We start from the raw sequence: 17,940 nt of genomic DNA, 5'->3' as shown, positions 1-17,940 counted from the left end.
ATTGACAAAAAAAAAAAACCATGTTGAAAACAAAACCATCATGACAAACGATTCAACTATGTCTGATCCCCTTAATGAAAAGTATAGAGCTGACGCATTAAGAGTATTTTTTTCAAAAAAGCTCTTAGCGATATTTTATTTTCGGCAAGACCTAAATATTTGCCATAAGCTTTGGCTTTAGCGCAAGAAGTCGAGTCTAATCATGAACGCGTCCAATTTGCAAAGAGCTTTGCAACAAAATCTGAGGAAAGTGCTCAACGAAACGAGCAAAGAATCACTATGGGGAACAATTCTGCAAATTCCGTAAAAAGTTAATTTTTTAAACAAATACTTCAATTTGGTAACAGCCCAAATGTGAAGCTCGAGCCATTCTTCGCGATTTAAGCAACTGACTCAATACCCAAACCAAGGCGATTATTTGCATCAAAATCAAATTCCAAAAAGACCAAACAGTGGAACAGCCAGATATACCGGCCCCAGACAGCAAAGGATTAATCATATATCGGTAGAAGAAATTCGCGAAAGAAGAAGTTTCCGGAAGTTAATTTTTTAGACGTTCGTCAAACGATCGATAGCAGGAAAGAATATAAAATTACTTTTCTATATATAACTATAACTAAATTTAAAAAAATGTTAGAGAAAAGAATAAGTGTTTTTGCTGACCAAGTGTTTTGCTCGCCCTGAATACCATAGCCACAATCCGAACAGAAGATGACAACCCGATCTACTCTCAGCACTACCCTTATCCTTCTTTTCAGCAGATGATCTTCATATTATATTGGCTTGGCAAAGATGCAATCGCCTTCACATTATGGTCTAATTTCCCACTGAACTTAAATTTTAAGAATTTGGGTAAATTTTAGGTCGATATCCAAAATTTAACTAAAACCGAAATTGCATAAAATATACGTTAAACTAAATACAAAATTGGAGAAATTGGATGCTCTTAATGCTCTTAAGACGTACGAGATATAATTTATTACCTGCATTTCGAGCGTGTTTTATTCGATAACTAAATGAATAGTTATCGAATATTTGAAACAAACTTGATATGCGCGAGCCTCCAAAAAAATGTCAAGTCTCTAGCTCTTATATATGCTGATATCGACGCGTTCACACATACGGACAGAAGGAGAGATGGTCAGACGGACGAACAGACAGTTGGACAGGGCTCAATCGACTCGGCTTGTCGTCCTGATCAAGAATATATATACTTTAAAGGATCTGCCACGCATCATTCTGCCTGTTATATACAATTGCACGCAGCTATAATTATTAGGAATGCAGAAAACACTTTTGCATTCCGGTGATTTTACGTGTCATTTTTAGGACCAAGTTCTTCCTTCCGTACATTAAACACAATATCTGAGGACGAATGTTACCATCGAAAAGTTAAATGAAGTCAATTTCTGAAAAAAAAGAGGCGCTACCTTTCCTTCAACGGAAAGTATGAATTCGGTCGCCTTCATTTTAGCCTCAAAAATGCCCACAGTATAGGGGCTTATAGAACTCTGGAGGATGTTCTTAGGGAATAAAAACTGTTACCATCTACATAGACGCAGCGTGATTTCCCAATCTGCTTGCGAAGCACATCATCAATTGTTCGCTGAAAGATTCCAGGAGCATTTTTTAAATCGAAGGGAAGTCTACAGAATTCGTTCTTCCCATTTTCTACAAAAAAAGCGGATTTTTCATATCTTTTTCTAAAAGAAGGAACTGATGAAATTGAAGAGTTAAAATCAAGAGTTGTTACGTAATTGGCTCGCTTGAGGTTTGAAAGAATTGCGTAATATTAGGTATGGGGTATTTATCATCGATTGTTGTCGAATTCATTTTCCTGAAGGCACTTTTTCTTATTTCTTTAGTTGTCGACTGCTTTTTTGGCAACGGATTATTATAATCTGATGATCTTGATGGCCTGATAATATTATCCCTCAACATGTCATTAGTCTCGTTATTGACAAAGTGTGACACGCTTTACAGATAAGGGTAGTGCTAAGAGTAGATCGGGTTGTCAACTTCTGTTCGGATTGTGGCTCTGATATTCATTTTGAGCAGAAAGATGATCGAGTGAGATGATCATTTTAGGCGCATTGACGGAGGAGATGATGATAATGATGATGATGGCAATAACGTATCGGATGTCCAGGATGAAAATTTTGGAGCTGGAGGCCGAGGATGAGTTAATTGAAAGCTTTAATTTATGGAGACCTAATTATATTTAAGTGAATTTGATTTGAATATTTATAAGCTGTATCAAATAGTAGACGCGAGGCGTTTCACCTGCACATAAGGCGTACATTTTAGATAATAGAATTCAAATTTCCAACGAGCCATACCAATTTTCATATTAATATAAATAACGAATTCAAGATCATACTATTAGGCGAACTAAATAAACAAATATGAATGTAGTACATATTGGCCTAAAAAACATTTAATCAAATATATGCATACAACATAAATTTCTAACTCGTTTTATTTCTTTTACTTAATTGCTTTACATCTTTATTTTTGTAGCATTCTTTATTATATTATTATAGCATCTCTCGATGGCAAATAAAATATAGCAATTCAACGAAGGAACGCTGGACACACACATTTATCCCGGAATTGGAAGCGTGGATCAAACGTAAGCATGGTAATATGAATTTTTATCTCTCAAAGACTTTTACTGGCCATGACTGGCCACTGCCGAAAGTTCTTGGTGCGGCAGAGGGCTAGTGGAAGACGCCAACCACATAACATTTGAGAGGACGGCTTCTGGAGGAGAGGCCGAAGCACTAGGCCGTCCCATCAGAGTGAAGAACTTTGTAAGCACCATGCTGGAGTCTGAGACAGCCTGGAACCTTATAAGTTCCTTCGCAACAACCGTAATGGCGGAACTTCGTAGAGTCGAGCGCAGAAGAAAAGCGCAAATAAAAGAATAAAAATAAAACGCATAAGATGCAGTCAAACAGGCAAACAGCCAATCCGTCAAATCGTAAACAGTTAAATAGTTAAACAGCTAAACAATGAAACAGGTAAACATTCAAACAGTTAATCAGATAAACAGTCAAAAAGCCTTATGCTGATTTGTTCTTAAATAATGACTCCATCTTACTCCATTCACATTTACTTTACTCTCATCAAAATCGTCTCTTTTTACTTTCTGATTAGCAAAACACTTTTATTGCGATTCTTAATGAAGTGAGTTCTATTAAATGAAAAACCTTTCTAAGCTTTTTCGAGACTATATATGTATGTTATTTATATTCATTCCTCTTGCGCGACGTCACTAAGTAGGAAATATATTACTGTTCGACCAATTCAGTTTACTATTTATAAAAGACTGAATATTAAAAGTACAAAATATTCTTATGTTAAACTAACCCTGACCTATAATCGCTGCGTCAGCGATTATGCTGCAAAATAAAGTTCGAACACCACAACGTCGGCGCATGGAGCGTTGGCAACGGTGAAGAGTTTGAATGGTAAGCAGAAATGCAGAATTTAGGCCGATGACTTATGTCCCTCGCTAGTTCTAAGGCTGTCCCAGGGATTCCACAGGGTATCAATGACGTACGTAGTGCTGCTTGCTGTATGTTTTTCTCCATTTTTGAAAGGTTTTATAACAGGCTAGGATGGTGACGAATAGCATGATCAGTATTATAGGCCATAAGTTCATGTTCCTTTCAATGCTGTCAACATGCGGAAGGTTTTTAAAGTTTTGTGCTTTAGTGATTTCTACTTTTTATTTCTGCCTTAAATTTAGGTGGGTATGTGTTAATTACGTCTATTGGTTTCCTATTGACGGCCGAATGTTGTCCTATTAATTCTATTGTTGTTTGGATAATAAGGTCACACGTATTATTTAATTGCTTGTCTAGTTTCAAGTTTGCTTCAAGCATTTCAAGCATCATGAGCCGTAATATTGGGGTTTCGATATCGATTAATGTCATAGAGGCTATGGTTGGACAATAGCAACTTTAGATAGTTTGTCAACAAGTTAAAAAATATTTTTTGTCTGTGGAAAATATCAAAAATATCAATGTGAAGTCTTTCTCCAACATAGTTGAGAATGGGGGTTTCGCCGATATATTGCTTTTGTTGGTGCCCGTCATATTCTGCTTTGTTGTATATTCTACAATATTCTGTCACGATAGAGCGTCAGCGACGAAATTTTTTTCCCTGGTTTGAAAATCATTTGGGCTTTATGCTCATAATTAAATGCTTTCCATCTCTTAATTTTCGGGTTTGTGTTTTCTTTTTATCGGAGACGGCAAATGTAAGTGGCTTATGGTCGGTAAAATGCTTAAATTCTTTACACAGTACAGATAGTTTCTAGGGGTTTTTAAAGCCCACACTATCGCAAGTAGCTCATTTGTCGAGAAATTTAACCGTTGTCTTTTAGGGTTCTAGATATCATCGTAACTGGATTTTTTCGTGTGATAGGACAGCACCTTAACCAGAAGATAAAGCATCTGTGGTCGAAGTAAATGGTCTTTGGTAATCGGGGTATAGGAGTATTACGTTCTCTGAGACTAAGATATTTTTTAATTTTTCGAAAGTCAATCTTTGTTTTTCATCGAGAGTTACTGGAATTTTTTTCGACTGTCCAGCACTTTTTCCATTATCACCTTTAATATGTCAGTTAATGGTGTAGCTATAGATGCAAAATCTTTTATGAAAAACTTATAGTAGCTGCTAAGCTGAGAAATAATCTTACTTGGAACAGGTTGGTAGGCTGTTCAAATTTACCAACTGCTACGACTTTGCTGGGATTAGTTTTAACAGAGCCCCGGAAAACCACAAATCCAAGTTATTCAGCCTTTTATTGGAGTTATACAATGTGTCTAATACCCAAGCAATAGGGTAGACGTGATTCTCCATATTCGCAGAGAATATAGTCACGTCATCTACATAGACACTGCGTGATTTCCCAATCTGTTCGCGAAGCACATAATTGCACGCTGAAAGATTCCAGGAATTCGTACATCCCATTTCTTACAGAAAAGGCGGATTTTTTATATCTTTTTCTGCAAGATGGATTTGATGAAATTCAAGAGTTAAAATCAAGAGTTGTTAAGTAATTGGCTCGTCTGAGGTTTGAAAGAATTGCGTTAATATTATTAATATTATTGTTCTAGAATTCATATTCATGAACTTTTTTTGAAATCAATACTCTTATATATCAGCTCTATACTTTTCATTAAGGGGATCAGACATAGTTAAATCGTATGTATCGTATTTTTTTAAATCAATACTCTTATATATCAGCTCTATACTTTTCATTAAAGGGATCAGATATAGTTCAATCGTATGTCATGATTGTTTTGTTTATCAGCATGTTTATTTTTTTTTTTTGTTAATTTTGTACTACGACTGAATAATTGATAAATTTCCCTGTCTTAATATGGACAATCCTTGCGTTTTATCAGAGTAAGTAAAGTCAAGTCTGTTTATAATTGCTTTAAAATTCAATGGTGTGTCATAAGAAGTCAGTACCATATCGGCAGAGCCTTTAATTTTATTTCCTAATACCTAGTGCCTGGTAGTGTTTTGAGCTTCCATCATAACTCTGAAAAAGTTTATACGCGGTATGCGCAGCTTTCCGCCACGAAACATATGTTTCAAATTTGCCCTCGAAATCAGGTATCGATTTCACAATGTCTAGAGTTTCATTACACTGGACAACTGGAATTATTTCAGCATCCCTGAAGACCCCTACTTCTGGTACGGACGTTGTTGAATTCTTGAATTTATTTCAGATATCTTGTATTTGTTTCTCAAACACTTGAGCCGTATCTTGAAGTGCCCTGGCAACCGCATTATTGACTGCGAACTCTAGAAGCTCTTCCATGTTTGCCTCGTCAAAAGGTATTTTGCTTATTGCTTCTACTGGCACTAATTTGTTTCTTATATCTTTTATCACATCTTCTAACTTATGGTCGCACTCTTCACTGTTACTTTCACCCATAAAATATTTTTAATTTTGATTTTTAAATTTTGTGTTGCAAAGATACAATTGTAAGCACTCTCAATAATTTCTGTATTTTATTTTTAAATGAGCACTCTACTTACATGTTATATTTATAAGCGTAAAAATATTTTAAAATATCTTTAAAAATTTCTTGTGTGTTATCTTCTTTTCGTCTCGCTTGTCCCAGGTCTTTACTACAGGATGATGCGTCTCTTCAGAATGATTGTTGTTGTTGTTGGTGTTTGTTAGTTTTTTTCTTGTTGGTTTTTGTTACACATTTTTAGTTGTTGGTGTTGTTGTTATTCGGCAAACTCAAATATCGATATGAAAATATTGAGATCTTGCCTCAGGTTATTTGAGGATTTTTTGACAGCTTGTTGTTATTTATAGTTCTTTACTTGTGCGATGTCACTAACTGAGAAGGTTATTATTTGATCGACCGATTCAATTTATTGTTCATAAAAGACTATATACTTAAAGTACAAAATATTCTGATTCTTAGCTAGATTATGCTAAATGGATCAAGTTCCAACGTCACGACGTCGACACTGCAGTGAAGAACTTGCAAGGCGAGCGGAAATATAGTTGCAGCTTTGCTGCATATGCGGAGTTTAGGCCGATGACCTATGTCACGCCGGATGTGTTAACTTATATAATACTGAACCAATAAACAAAATTACGTAGAAATTTCTCTGGGATTATTCCCAGTAAGCAGTTAAGACTGTTGCAGTATAAACACTGATATGTAGGTTTTCCGATTTGCTACGTCTACGCAACTGTCAAATTTAATACAGTAGAAATTACAGAATATTTTTGAGTTGCCGCGCTCCAAATGGTAACAAAATGTTTTGCTGCACTGATAGAGATTAACCATAACTCAATACCTGTGGGTAAAGATAATTAATCTCTATTTTTGTTGGATTAAGTCAAGAGTATGTATTCCAAACCTCAAATTTTTAGCACCAAAAGTGCAAAATAATGTAGTGAATTCGAATTGCCATATGGTTTTCGTCGATTTGTAGAGAATCGTAAAAATAATTCACATACCAAATAAAGAAGTTCTAGACTTAAAACTGTAAAAGGTAGTGAGGCATAGATATATATTAAAATAAAATATATAATATTAATTAAATAATTTTATTTAGAGATCTAATTAAATCGGTATTAAAAATTCTTGGTGTTAAAATTCAGTTGGACACCAGCGATCATGCTACTTCTGGGGTGATTAATTATGAAATAGAAAATATCGTTCCGTTGGTGTCATCAACTTCACATTCGTAAATGTGATCACTGTTAAGTTCGTCTGTCTTACCAATTGAATCTAAGATTCTAGATAATTCGTAGTATTGTCTGTATTTTTTTATATATTTCTATTTATGTATTTGTTTATTGGTATTTATGTATGTATGTATTTTTATTAGTATAATTTAAAAGGTGTTTAATCGGGATATATATATCGAATTTGAAATAAGGTAACTTTTTATATCCTAAAATTTTGTTTTTGGACCACACTCCATTTTACGAAAACTATCGACTCGAAGAGTTTTATCAATTTTTGGGATAAAGCCTTATTTTAAGTCGGTTATCTTAGCATGTCATTCCCTGAAATCAGGATGTCCTAAGTGTGTCACCAGTTTAGTTTTCAATTGAATGTGGACTTTTTATTGACTGATTAGCATTGACTACCTTTATTGCCCTTAAATACAACTGGGACTTTGCTATATCGGCGCAACTTTTTATGAAACACATATAATAGCCAGATAGACCGACCTCAGCCAAGATATTCCACAGCGTTTGTATATACTTTTACTATTAGTACGTAACCTATTAGTATGTTATGATCATAGATGTAACAGTTTTTTATTCCCTAAGAACATCATCCAAAGTCCTTGAAGCCCCTATACTGTGGGCATTTTTGAGGCCAAAGTGAAGGCGACCGAATTCATACTTTCCGTTTTTTATGAAAAAACTATTTTTTCGTTTCTGGCTGGTTGGTAAGTTAGATGGCCGAATTATGCCATGTCTTAGAACTTTTCGATGGTCACATTCGTCCTCAGATATTCTGTTTAATGTACGGAAGGAACATCCTGTTCCTAAAAATGACACGTAAAATCAGCGGAATGCAAAAGTGTTTCCTGCATTCCTAATAATAATAGCTGCGTGCAAATGTATATAACAGTCAGATGGAGGCGTGGCAGACCCCATAAAGTATATATATTCTTTATCAAGACGACAAGCCGAGTCGATTGAGCACTGTCCATCTGTCTGTCCATCTGTCTGTCCATCTGTCAATCTCTCCGTATGTGTGAACGCGTCGATACCAGCATCTATAAGAGCTAGAGACTTGACATTTTTTTGGAGGTCCGTGTATAGCTCGCGAGTTGCCATCCCTAGGCTGGTCACAGCTTCACCCCCTCTCAAGCCACCTCGCACCCACCAACAACTCTGCATGTGCAGTTGGCATTGGCAATCGCAGCAGCGCATAAGCGATAAGCGAAACTAGAAAAGCGAACCAAAGCAACAGTGCGTAATTCGAACGGTACTCTGACGAAGACAGCGGCGCTGGCAGCGTTATAGAAAATAAGCAGAACGCAGCGCAGCAGACTGAACTAAGCTAAGAACTTTGAAATTGAATAAAAACACTTGAATTTTGAATCTCAAACCAACCAGTCGCAAATTTATTCATGGTCCAACTTTAACCATTCCTTGAAGAATATTTGATCATCTCGCCGAGGGACACCGTCTCCACCCGTCGCAAGCTCCACCACTCGGACCACAACTATAACTGGCGCAGCCGCAAAATAGAGGAGATGTTCATCGCAACATCGGATATAATATTAACCCTTTACGTAGTGTAAGTAGGAACGGTGACATAATTAACGGAATGTGTGTTGAAACAAAAACAAAAAAAAAGACTAAGAAAAAGAAAGAAAAACCTTGCGAAAATCTAACAGTGGCTACATGTGTGCACAGGAGATAGCGGTGTATTGCGGTATCATTTCGGTGACGCCGCCGTGCCTTTCGTGCGCCGCACAGCTAGCTTCTTGACACGACGCGTCGCTATATATATATGTCGGAGAGTAGGTTATCGAAATGTTCAGGCGCCTTTCTGCGTCTTCGAGCATTTTCGTAGAAACACAATTGCAACATTACGCTGATATTGCATCATCATTTTTTTGTGCGTTGTTATTGGTTGCCTGTGTTTTGTAGTTTGGTAAAGTCCCGTTTTAGCGAGGCGACAGCTACAGAATCTGTGGCCGAGTGTGGTTCGATGGAAGGCCCAAGGAATGAGAGACTGACAGAGTTCAGTTGTGTTTGGTATCTGAGTGTAATCAAAACTTGCTGCGCTAAAGCAATACTAAGCAATAAGAATATTAGTGACGCTACAACATATATATAAATTCCAGAACAAGTGCTGACGTCGCATAGCCCAGATACAGCGAATGTGTATTGCGCTATTGGTGATGCCAACGACGCCTCGTCTCTTTTGAGTACCGCACATTACATTGTAGGGAAATGATACTTATATTCGACTTTCGCAGGCCGCACATCTAACTTCTTGACTCAATGCATCTCAATGTATATAAAAATGCCACCGCACATTACATTGTGGGGAACAAAACTTACATTATGCTTTGAGCGATGCCCTGCAAGAGATAAGGCAACGCAAAGTTGACCACTCAGCAGTTGTGCAACAATCAGAATCAAACACACATTTTTCGCCACGTCGTATAACCGTTCAAGCAATTACATATTCAATCAAAACATACACTCACCAAATATATATTACAGTTCTGAAAACAAATAAGGTTACGAAAAAAAAAAAATTATAATACTAATCAATAACGTAACACACTTTGTTGATATTCATAAATTCCTAAACTAAATGCAAAAAACAAAATTAGGGTTCGTCTCGAAACTAATTCTACCTAAGAAACATAGATATTCGCTTCGAAACAGCGTTAGCCTCACAAGCCTACCATTAATACAGGAAGAAGTAACATCGTTAAAGAAAGACGTGAATAACACGGACCTCAGACCTTCTATTAACGAACCTGGCCCTTCTAATGCACCATTGACTCCTACTGTAAGCATGTCCTCAGTAAACGGGTTGACTCTACGACACTCCGATATGTTAGCACACGTTAAAGAACTGCAAACTTTTGACGGTTCTCCCAACACCCTTGACTCATTCTTAACCAGTGTCGAAGAAGTTATTCTCCTAATCTCTGAATCAAATCGGACAATTTATGGACAAGTCGTCCTCAGGAACATTAGGAATAAAATCGTAGGCAGGGCCAGGGATATTCTCGACCAAGACAACCCCTCCTTGGATTGGGACCACATAAAGAGAAGTTTAATACGTGCATTTGGGGTTAGACGAAGTGAAGAAGCTCTAATCGGCGACATAGAAAATGTGCCTGGGGGCTCAACCTTAAGCAAATTTTCCTCTGATATATTCAATATAAAAAGCAATTGATTTCCCTATTGAGGTGCCAAAACGTAATGGGACAAGTTGCACAAGCTAAAGAGACTCTTTATAGCAACCTATGTCTCAGGGTGCTCCTCCGCGAACTTAGAGAACCACTGAAATCCCTTATTAGACTAAAAGATCCCAAAACTATCGAAGAAGCAATTGATCTATGCAGAACTGAAAACGCATCTTCGGCCAGAGACAAACGAAACTACGACAATAGCTACCGAAACAACAGGGACGCACCACCACGATATGGAAGGTATAACTCAAGTGGATAACACCCCGAAGTAGCTTAATTTATAGGAACAACCGTAATACTAATTATATTCAAAATCGTAATTACTCCGGAAAAACAACTGACTCTCATGGACACAGACACACAGCGAAACGGCCAACACAAACAAAGGGACACCCCACGTAATCCATTTAATAGGGACAACCAACGAGGAGATCTTAATAATACTGAAATGAAGCAGGCCAAGCTTTCCAACATTGAAGTTGGACAAAACTTTCGCTCAAAAGCCTTAACCTACCCACAGGATATTTAATTCGAAAGTCCTACGGTTCTACCCTTCTCTATATCTTAATTACTTCTCTCAACAAACAACCACTAAAATTTTTACTGGACACAGGGTCCACCAGCTCATTAATTAATCCTGAATATACTATAACAAAATTTAAAAAAATGTTAGAGAAAAGAATAAGTGGTTTTGCTGACCAAGTGTTTTGCTCTTCCTGAATATCATAGCCACAATCCGAACAGAAGATGACACCCCGATCTACTCTTAGCACTACCCTTATCCTTCTTTTCAGCAGATGATCTTCATATTATATTGGCTTGGCAAAGATGCAAACGCCTTCACATTATGGTCTAATTTCCCACTGAACTTAAGTTTTAAGAATTTGGGTAAATTTGAGGTCGATATCCAAAATCCAACTAAAACCGAAATTGCATAAAATATACGTTAAACTAAATACAATATTGGAGAAATTGGAGGTTCTTAAGGCTCTTAACTAAATAAATAGTTATCGAATATTTGAAACAAACATGATATGAGCGAGCCTCCAAAAAAATGTCAAGTCTCTAGCTCTTATAGATGCTTATATCGACGCGATCACACATACGGACAGATGGACAGACGGACGGACAGACAGATGGACAGGGCTCAATCGACTCGGCTTGTCGTCCTGATCAAGAATATATATACTTTAAAGGGTCTGTTATATACATTTGAACGCAGCTATTATTATTAGGAACGCAGGAAACACTTTTGCATTCCGGTGATTTTACGTGTAATTTTTAAATAAGGCTTTATCCCAAAAATTGATAAAACTCTTCGAGTCGATAGTTTTCGTAAAATGGAGTGTGGTCCAAAAACAAAATTTTAGGATATAAAAAGTTACCTTATTTCAAATTCGATATATATATCCCGATTAAACACCTTTTAAATTATACTAATAAAAATACATACATAAATACCAATAAACAAATACATAAATAGAAATATATAAAAAAATACAGACAATACTACGAATTATCTAGAATCTTAGATTCAATTGGTAAGACAGACGAACTTAACAGTGATCACATTTACGAATGTGAAGTTGATGACACCAACGGAACGATATTTTCTATTTCATAATTAATCACCCCAGAAGTAGCATGATCGCTGGTGTCCAACTGATCTCTAGATCTCTAATAAAATTATTTAATTAATATTATATATTTTATTTTAATATATATCTATGCCTCACTACCTTTTACAGTTTTAGGTCTAGAACTTCTTTATTTAGTTGTGAATTATTTTTACGATTCTCTACAAATCGACGAAAACCATATGGCAATTCGAATTCACTACATTATTTTGCACTTTTGGTGCTAAAAATTTGAGGTTTGGAATACATACTCTTGACTTAATCCAACAAAAATAGAGATTAATTATCTTTACCCACAGGTATTGAGTTATGGTTAATCTCTATCAGTGCAGCAAAACATTTTGTTACCATTTGGAGCGCGGCAACTCAAAAATATTCTGTAATTTCTACTGTATTAAATTTGACAGTTGCGTAGACGTAGCAAATCGGAAAACCTACATATCAGTGTTTATACTGCAACAGTCTTAACTGCTTACTGGGAGAAATTTCTACGTAATTTTGTTTATTGGTTCAGTACTATATAAGTTAACACATCCGGCGTGACATAGGTCATCGGCCTAAACTCCGCATATGCAGCAAAGCTGCAACTATATTTCCGCTCGCCTTGCAAGTTCTTCACTGCAGCGTCGACGTCGTGACGTTGGAACTTGATCCATTTAGCATAATCTAGCTAAGAATCAGAATATTTTGTACTTTAAGTATATAGTCTTTTATGAACAATAAATTGAATCGGTCGATCAAATAATAACCTTCTCAGTTAGTGACATCGCACAAGTGAAGAACTATAAATAACAACAAGCTGTCAAAAAATCCTCAAATAACCTGAGGCAAGATCTCAATATTTTCATATCGATATTTGAGTTTGCCGAATAACAACAACACCAACAACTAAAAATGTGTAACAAAAACCAACAAGAAAAAAACTAACAAACACCAACAACAACAACAATCATTCTGAAGAGACGCATCATCCTGTAGTAAAGACCTGGGACAAGCGAGACGAAAAGAAGATAACACACAAGAAATTTTTAAAGATATTTTAAAATATTTTTACGCTTATAAATATAACATGTAAGTAGAGTGCTCATTTAAAAATAAAATACAGAAATTATTGAGAGTGCTTACAATTGTATCTTTGCAACACAAAATTTAAAAATCAAAATTAAAAATATTTTATGGGTGAAAGTAACAGTGAAGAGTGCGACCATAAGTTAGAAGATGTGATAAAAGATATAAGAAACAAATTAGTGCCAGTAGAAGCAATAAGCAAAATACCTTTTGACGAGGCAAACATGGAAGAGCTTCTAGAGTTCGCAGTCAATAATGCGGTTGCCAGGGCACTTCAAGATACGGCTCAAGTGTTTGAGAAACAAATACAAGATATCTGAAATAAATTCAAGAATTCAACAACGTCCGTACCAGAAGTAGGGGTCTTCAGGGATGCTGAAATAATTCCAGTTGTCCAGTGTAATGAAACTCTAGACATTGTGAAATCGATACCTGATTTCGAGGGCAAATTTGAAACATATGTTTCGTGGCGGAAAGCTGCGCATACCGCGTATAAACTTTTTCAGAGTTATGATGGAAGCTCAAAACACTACCAGGCACTAGGTATTAGGAAATAAAATTAAAGGCTCTGCCGATATGGTACTGACTTCTTATGACACACCATTGAATTTTAAAGCAATTATAAACAGACTTGACTTTACTTACTCTGATAAAACGCAAGGATTGTCCATATTAAGACAGGGAAATTTATCAATTATTCAGTCGTAGTACAAAATTGACAAAAAAAAAAAAATAAACATGCTGATAAACAAAACAATCATGACATACGATTGAACTATATCTGATCCCTTTAATGAAAAGTATAGAGCTGATATATAAGAGTATTGATTTAAAAAAATACGATACATACGATTTAACTATGTCTGATCACCTTAATGAAAAGTATAGAGCTGATATATAAGAGTATTGATTTCAAAAAAAGTTCATGAATATGAATTCTAGAACAATCGATGATAAATACCCCATACCTAATATTAACGCAATTCTTTCAAACTTAACTAACAAACTTAACAACTCTTGATTTTAACTCTTGAATTTCATCAAATCCATCTTGCAGAAAAAGATATGAAAAATCCGCCTTTTCTGTAAGAAATGGGATGTACGAATTCCTGGAATCTTTCAGCGTGCAATTATGTGCTTCGCGAACAGATTGGGAAATCACGCAGTGTCTATGTAGATGACGTGACTATATTCTCTGCGAATATGGAGAATCACGTCTACCCTATTGCTTGGGTATTAGACACATTGTATAACTCCAATAAAAGGCTGAATAACTTGGATTTGTGGTTTTCCGGGGCTCTGTTAAAACTAATCCCAGCAAAGTCGTAGCAGTTGGTAAATTTGAACAGCCTACCAACCTGTTCCAAGTAAGATTATTTCTCAGCTTAGCAGCTACTATAAGTTTTTCATAAAAGATTTAGCATCTATAGCTACACCATTAACTGACATATTAAAGGTGATAATGGAAAAAGTGCTGGACAGTCGAAAAAAATTCCAGTAACTCTCGATGAAAAACAAAGATTGACTTTCGAAAAATTAAAAAATATCTTAGTCTCAGAGAACGTAATACTCCTATACCCCGATTACCAAAGACCATTTACTTCGACCACAGATGCTTTATCTTCTGGTTAAGGTGCTGTCCTATCACACGAAAAAATCCAGTTACGATGATATCTAGAACCCTAAAAGACAACGGTTATATTTCTCGACAAATGAGCTACTTGCGATAGTGTGGGCTTTAAAAACCCTTAGAAACTATCTGTACTGTGTAAAGAATTTAAGCATTTTACCGACCATAAGCCACTTACATTTGCCGTCTCCGATAAAAAGAAAACACAAACCCGAAAATTAAGAGATGGAAAGCATTTAATTATGAGCATAAAGCCCAAATGATTTTCAAACCAGGGAAAAAAATTTCGTCGCTGACGCTCTATCGTGACAGAATATTGTAGAATATACAACAAAGCAGAATATGACGGGCACCAACAAAAGCAATATATCGGCGAAACCCTCATTCTCAACTATGTTGGAGAAAGACTTCACATTGATATTTTTGATATTTTCCACAGACAAAAAATATTTTTTAACTTGTTGACAAACTATCTAAAGTTGCTATTGTCCAACCATAGCCTCTATGACATTAATCGATATCGAAACCCCAATATTACGGCTCATGAACTTCTATCCCCGCACAAATATTATAAATTGCGACATCGAGCCATCACTGAACTCGGGAATAATAAAGTCCTTTTAATAAAACCATTTTAATGTTCAGATTGTAAGTTCTTCCCCATTACACAGTACCTCAAATGAGCAGGTAGAAAGATTTCACAGCACTCTAGCAGAAATTGCCAAATGCTTGAAGCAAACTTGAAACTAGACAAGCAATTAAATAATACATGTGACCTTATTATCCAAACAACAATAGAATTAATAGGACAACATTCGGCCGTCAATAGGAAACCAATAGACGTAATTAACACATACCCACCTAAATTTAAGGCAGAAATAAAAAGTAGAAATCACTAAAGCACAAAACTTTAAAAACCTTCCGCATATTGACAGCATTGAAAGGAACATGAACTTATGGCCTATAATACTGATCATGCTATTCGTCACCATCCTAGCCTCTGTTATAAAACCTTTCAAAAATGGAGAAAAACATACAGCAAGCAGCACTACGTACGTCATTGATACCCTGTGGAATCCCTGGGACAGCCTTAGAACTAGCGAGGGACATAAGTCATCGGCCTAAATTCTGCATTTCTGCTTACCATTCAAACTCTTCACCGCTGCCAACGCTCCATGCGCCGACGTTGTGGTGTTCGAACTTTATTTTGCAGCATAATCGCTGACGCAGCGATTATAGGTCAGGGTTAGTTTAACATAAGAATATTTTGTACTTTTAATATTCAGTCTTTTATAAATAGTAAACTGAATTGGTCGAACAGTAATATATTTCCTACTTAGTGACGTCGCGCAATAGGAATGAATATAAATAACATACATATATAGTCTCGAATAAGCTTAGAAAGGTTTTTCATTTAATAGAACTCACTTCATTAAGAATCGCAATAAAAGTGTTTTGCTAATCAGAAAGTAAAAAGAGACGATTTTGATGAGAGTAAAGTAAATGTGAATGGAGTAAGATGGAGTCATTATTTAAGAACAAATCAGCATAAGGCTTTTTGACTGTTTATCTGATTAACTGTTTGAATGTTTACCTGTTTCATTGTTTAGCTGTTTAACTATTTAACTGTTTACGATTTGACGGATTGGCTGTTTGCCTGTTTGACTGCATCTTATGCGTTTTATTTTTATTCTTTTATTTGCGCTTTTCTTCTGCGCTCGACTCTACGAAGTTCCGCCATTACGGTTGTTGCGAAGGAACTTATAAGGTTCCAGGCTGTCTCAGACTCCAGCATGGTGCTTACAAAGTTCTTCACTCTGATGGGACGGCCTAGTGCTTCGGCCTCTCCTCCAGAAGCCGTCCTCTCAAATGTTATGTGGTTGGCGTCTTCCACTAGCCCTCTGCCGCACCAAGAACTTTCGGCAGTGGCCAGTCATGGCCAGTAAAAGTCTTTGAGAGATAAAAATTCATATTACCATGCTTACGTTTGATCCACGCTTCCAATTCCGGGATAAATGTGTGTGTCCAGCGTTCCTTCGTTGAATTGCTATATTTTATTTGCCATCGAGAGATGCTATTTAGTCGGCTTCTGCTTCTCTCAGCTTTTGCCTTGTGTTCGGGAATTCCGCTCTGCTGCCTCAGTGACCAGGTCTTCTAGTGGTACCCTTCCTGCTAAGACTAGCGGAGCTTCTTCTGTGACTGTTCTGAAGGCTCAGCTGACTTGGATTGCGCTTACGCGTTATGCGGCGCAAATATTTCGGTTGTAACTGGGAGTATTCATTGCTCTCGACCAGATTGGCGTTGCGTAATGGATGATGGTCCTTATGGCACTCATCAAGAGAAGGCGCCATTGTTGCTTGGTCCCCTTGTATTCAGCATGATTCTAACAAGAGCTCTGCAGGAATCAGCAGCTTAGTTGTGCACATATTCAATGTGCTCGCATTCTTGTCGCCAGCATGAAGCCAATATACTTTATCGCTCTCCTTGACTCAATGGTGGTGCCGCTAATCTTTATGTGGGCCGGCTTCAGTTTTATAAGATGCTAGCTAGAGTCCTGCTACTGTTAACCAATCTCGGATGCAATTGATACTTGTGCTGCACCTGCGAGTAGAGCTAAGCGCAATATTCCATCATACATCGCATTCCATAGGAGAGGCACCAGTACTGATCCTTGGGAGACTCCGGCAGACACTAAATGAATTTCAGCGCCATCGCTCGTGTTATACATTATCGTTCTGCCTTTGAAGTAGCTCTTAATTACTTTTCGCAGATATTTAGAGATATTATATTCAGCCAGCGCATCGAGTATCTTATCCCACTTAGCTGTGTTGAACGCATCTTTGACATCCAGAGTCGCTATGATGCAGTAATACTTCGCCACATGCTTTCATCCGGTACCTTCGATAGCTGAAGTTGTGAGGTCCACGACTTTGCCCAAAGTGCCCGTTGTTGATCTGGCTTTTTTGAAAGCAAATTGATTTGGAGACAGGCTACTGCCGTTAATGATCGCGGGCTCTAGCCTAGAACAGAAGCTTCTCGAACAACTTTCCTATTGTGTCTAGGAGACAGATGGGTCTATAGGACGATAGCTCTTCCGGTGGTTTCCTAGCCTTGGGTAACAGTACCTGGTTTTGCATCTTCCAGATT

The sequence above is a fragment of the Drosophila hydei genome, unplaced genomic scaffold (assembly GCF_003285905.1).
Source record: "Drosophila hydei strain 15085-1641.00,03,60 unplaced genomic scaffold, DhydRS2 tig00000271-arrow-arrow-pilon, whole genome shotgun sequence".
Lineage (NCBI taxonomy): Eukaryota > Metazoa > Arthropoda > Insecta > Diptera > Drosophilidae > Drosophila > Drosophila hydei.
Note: the sequence above shows the minus strand (reverse complement) of the source record.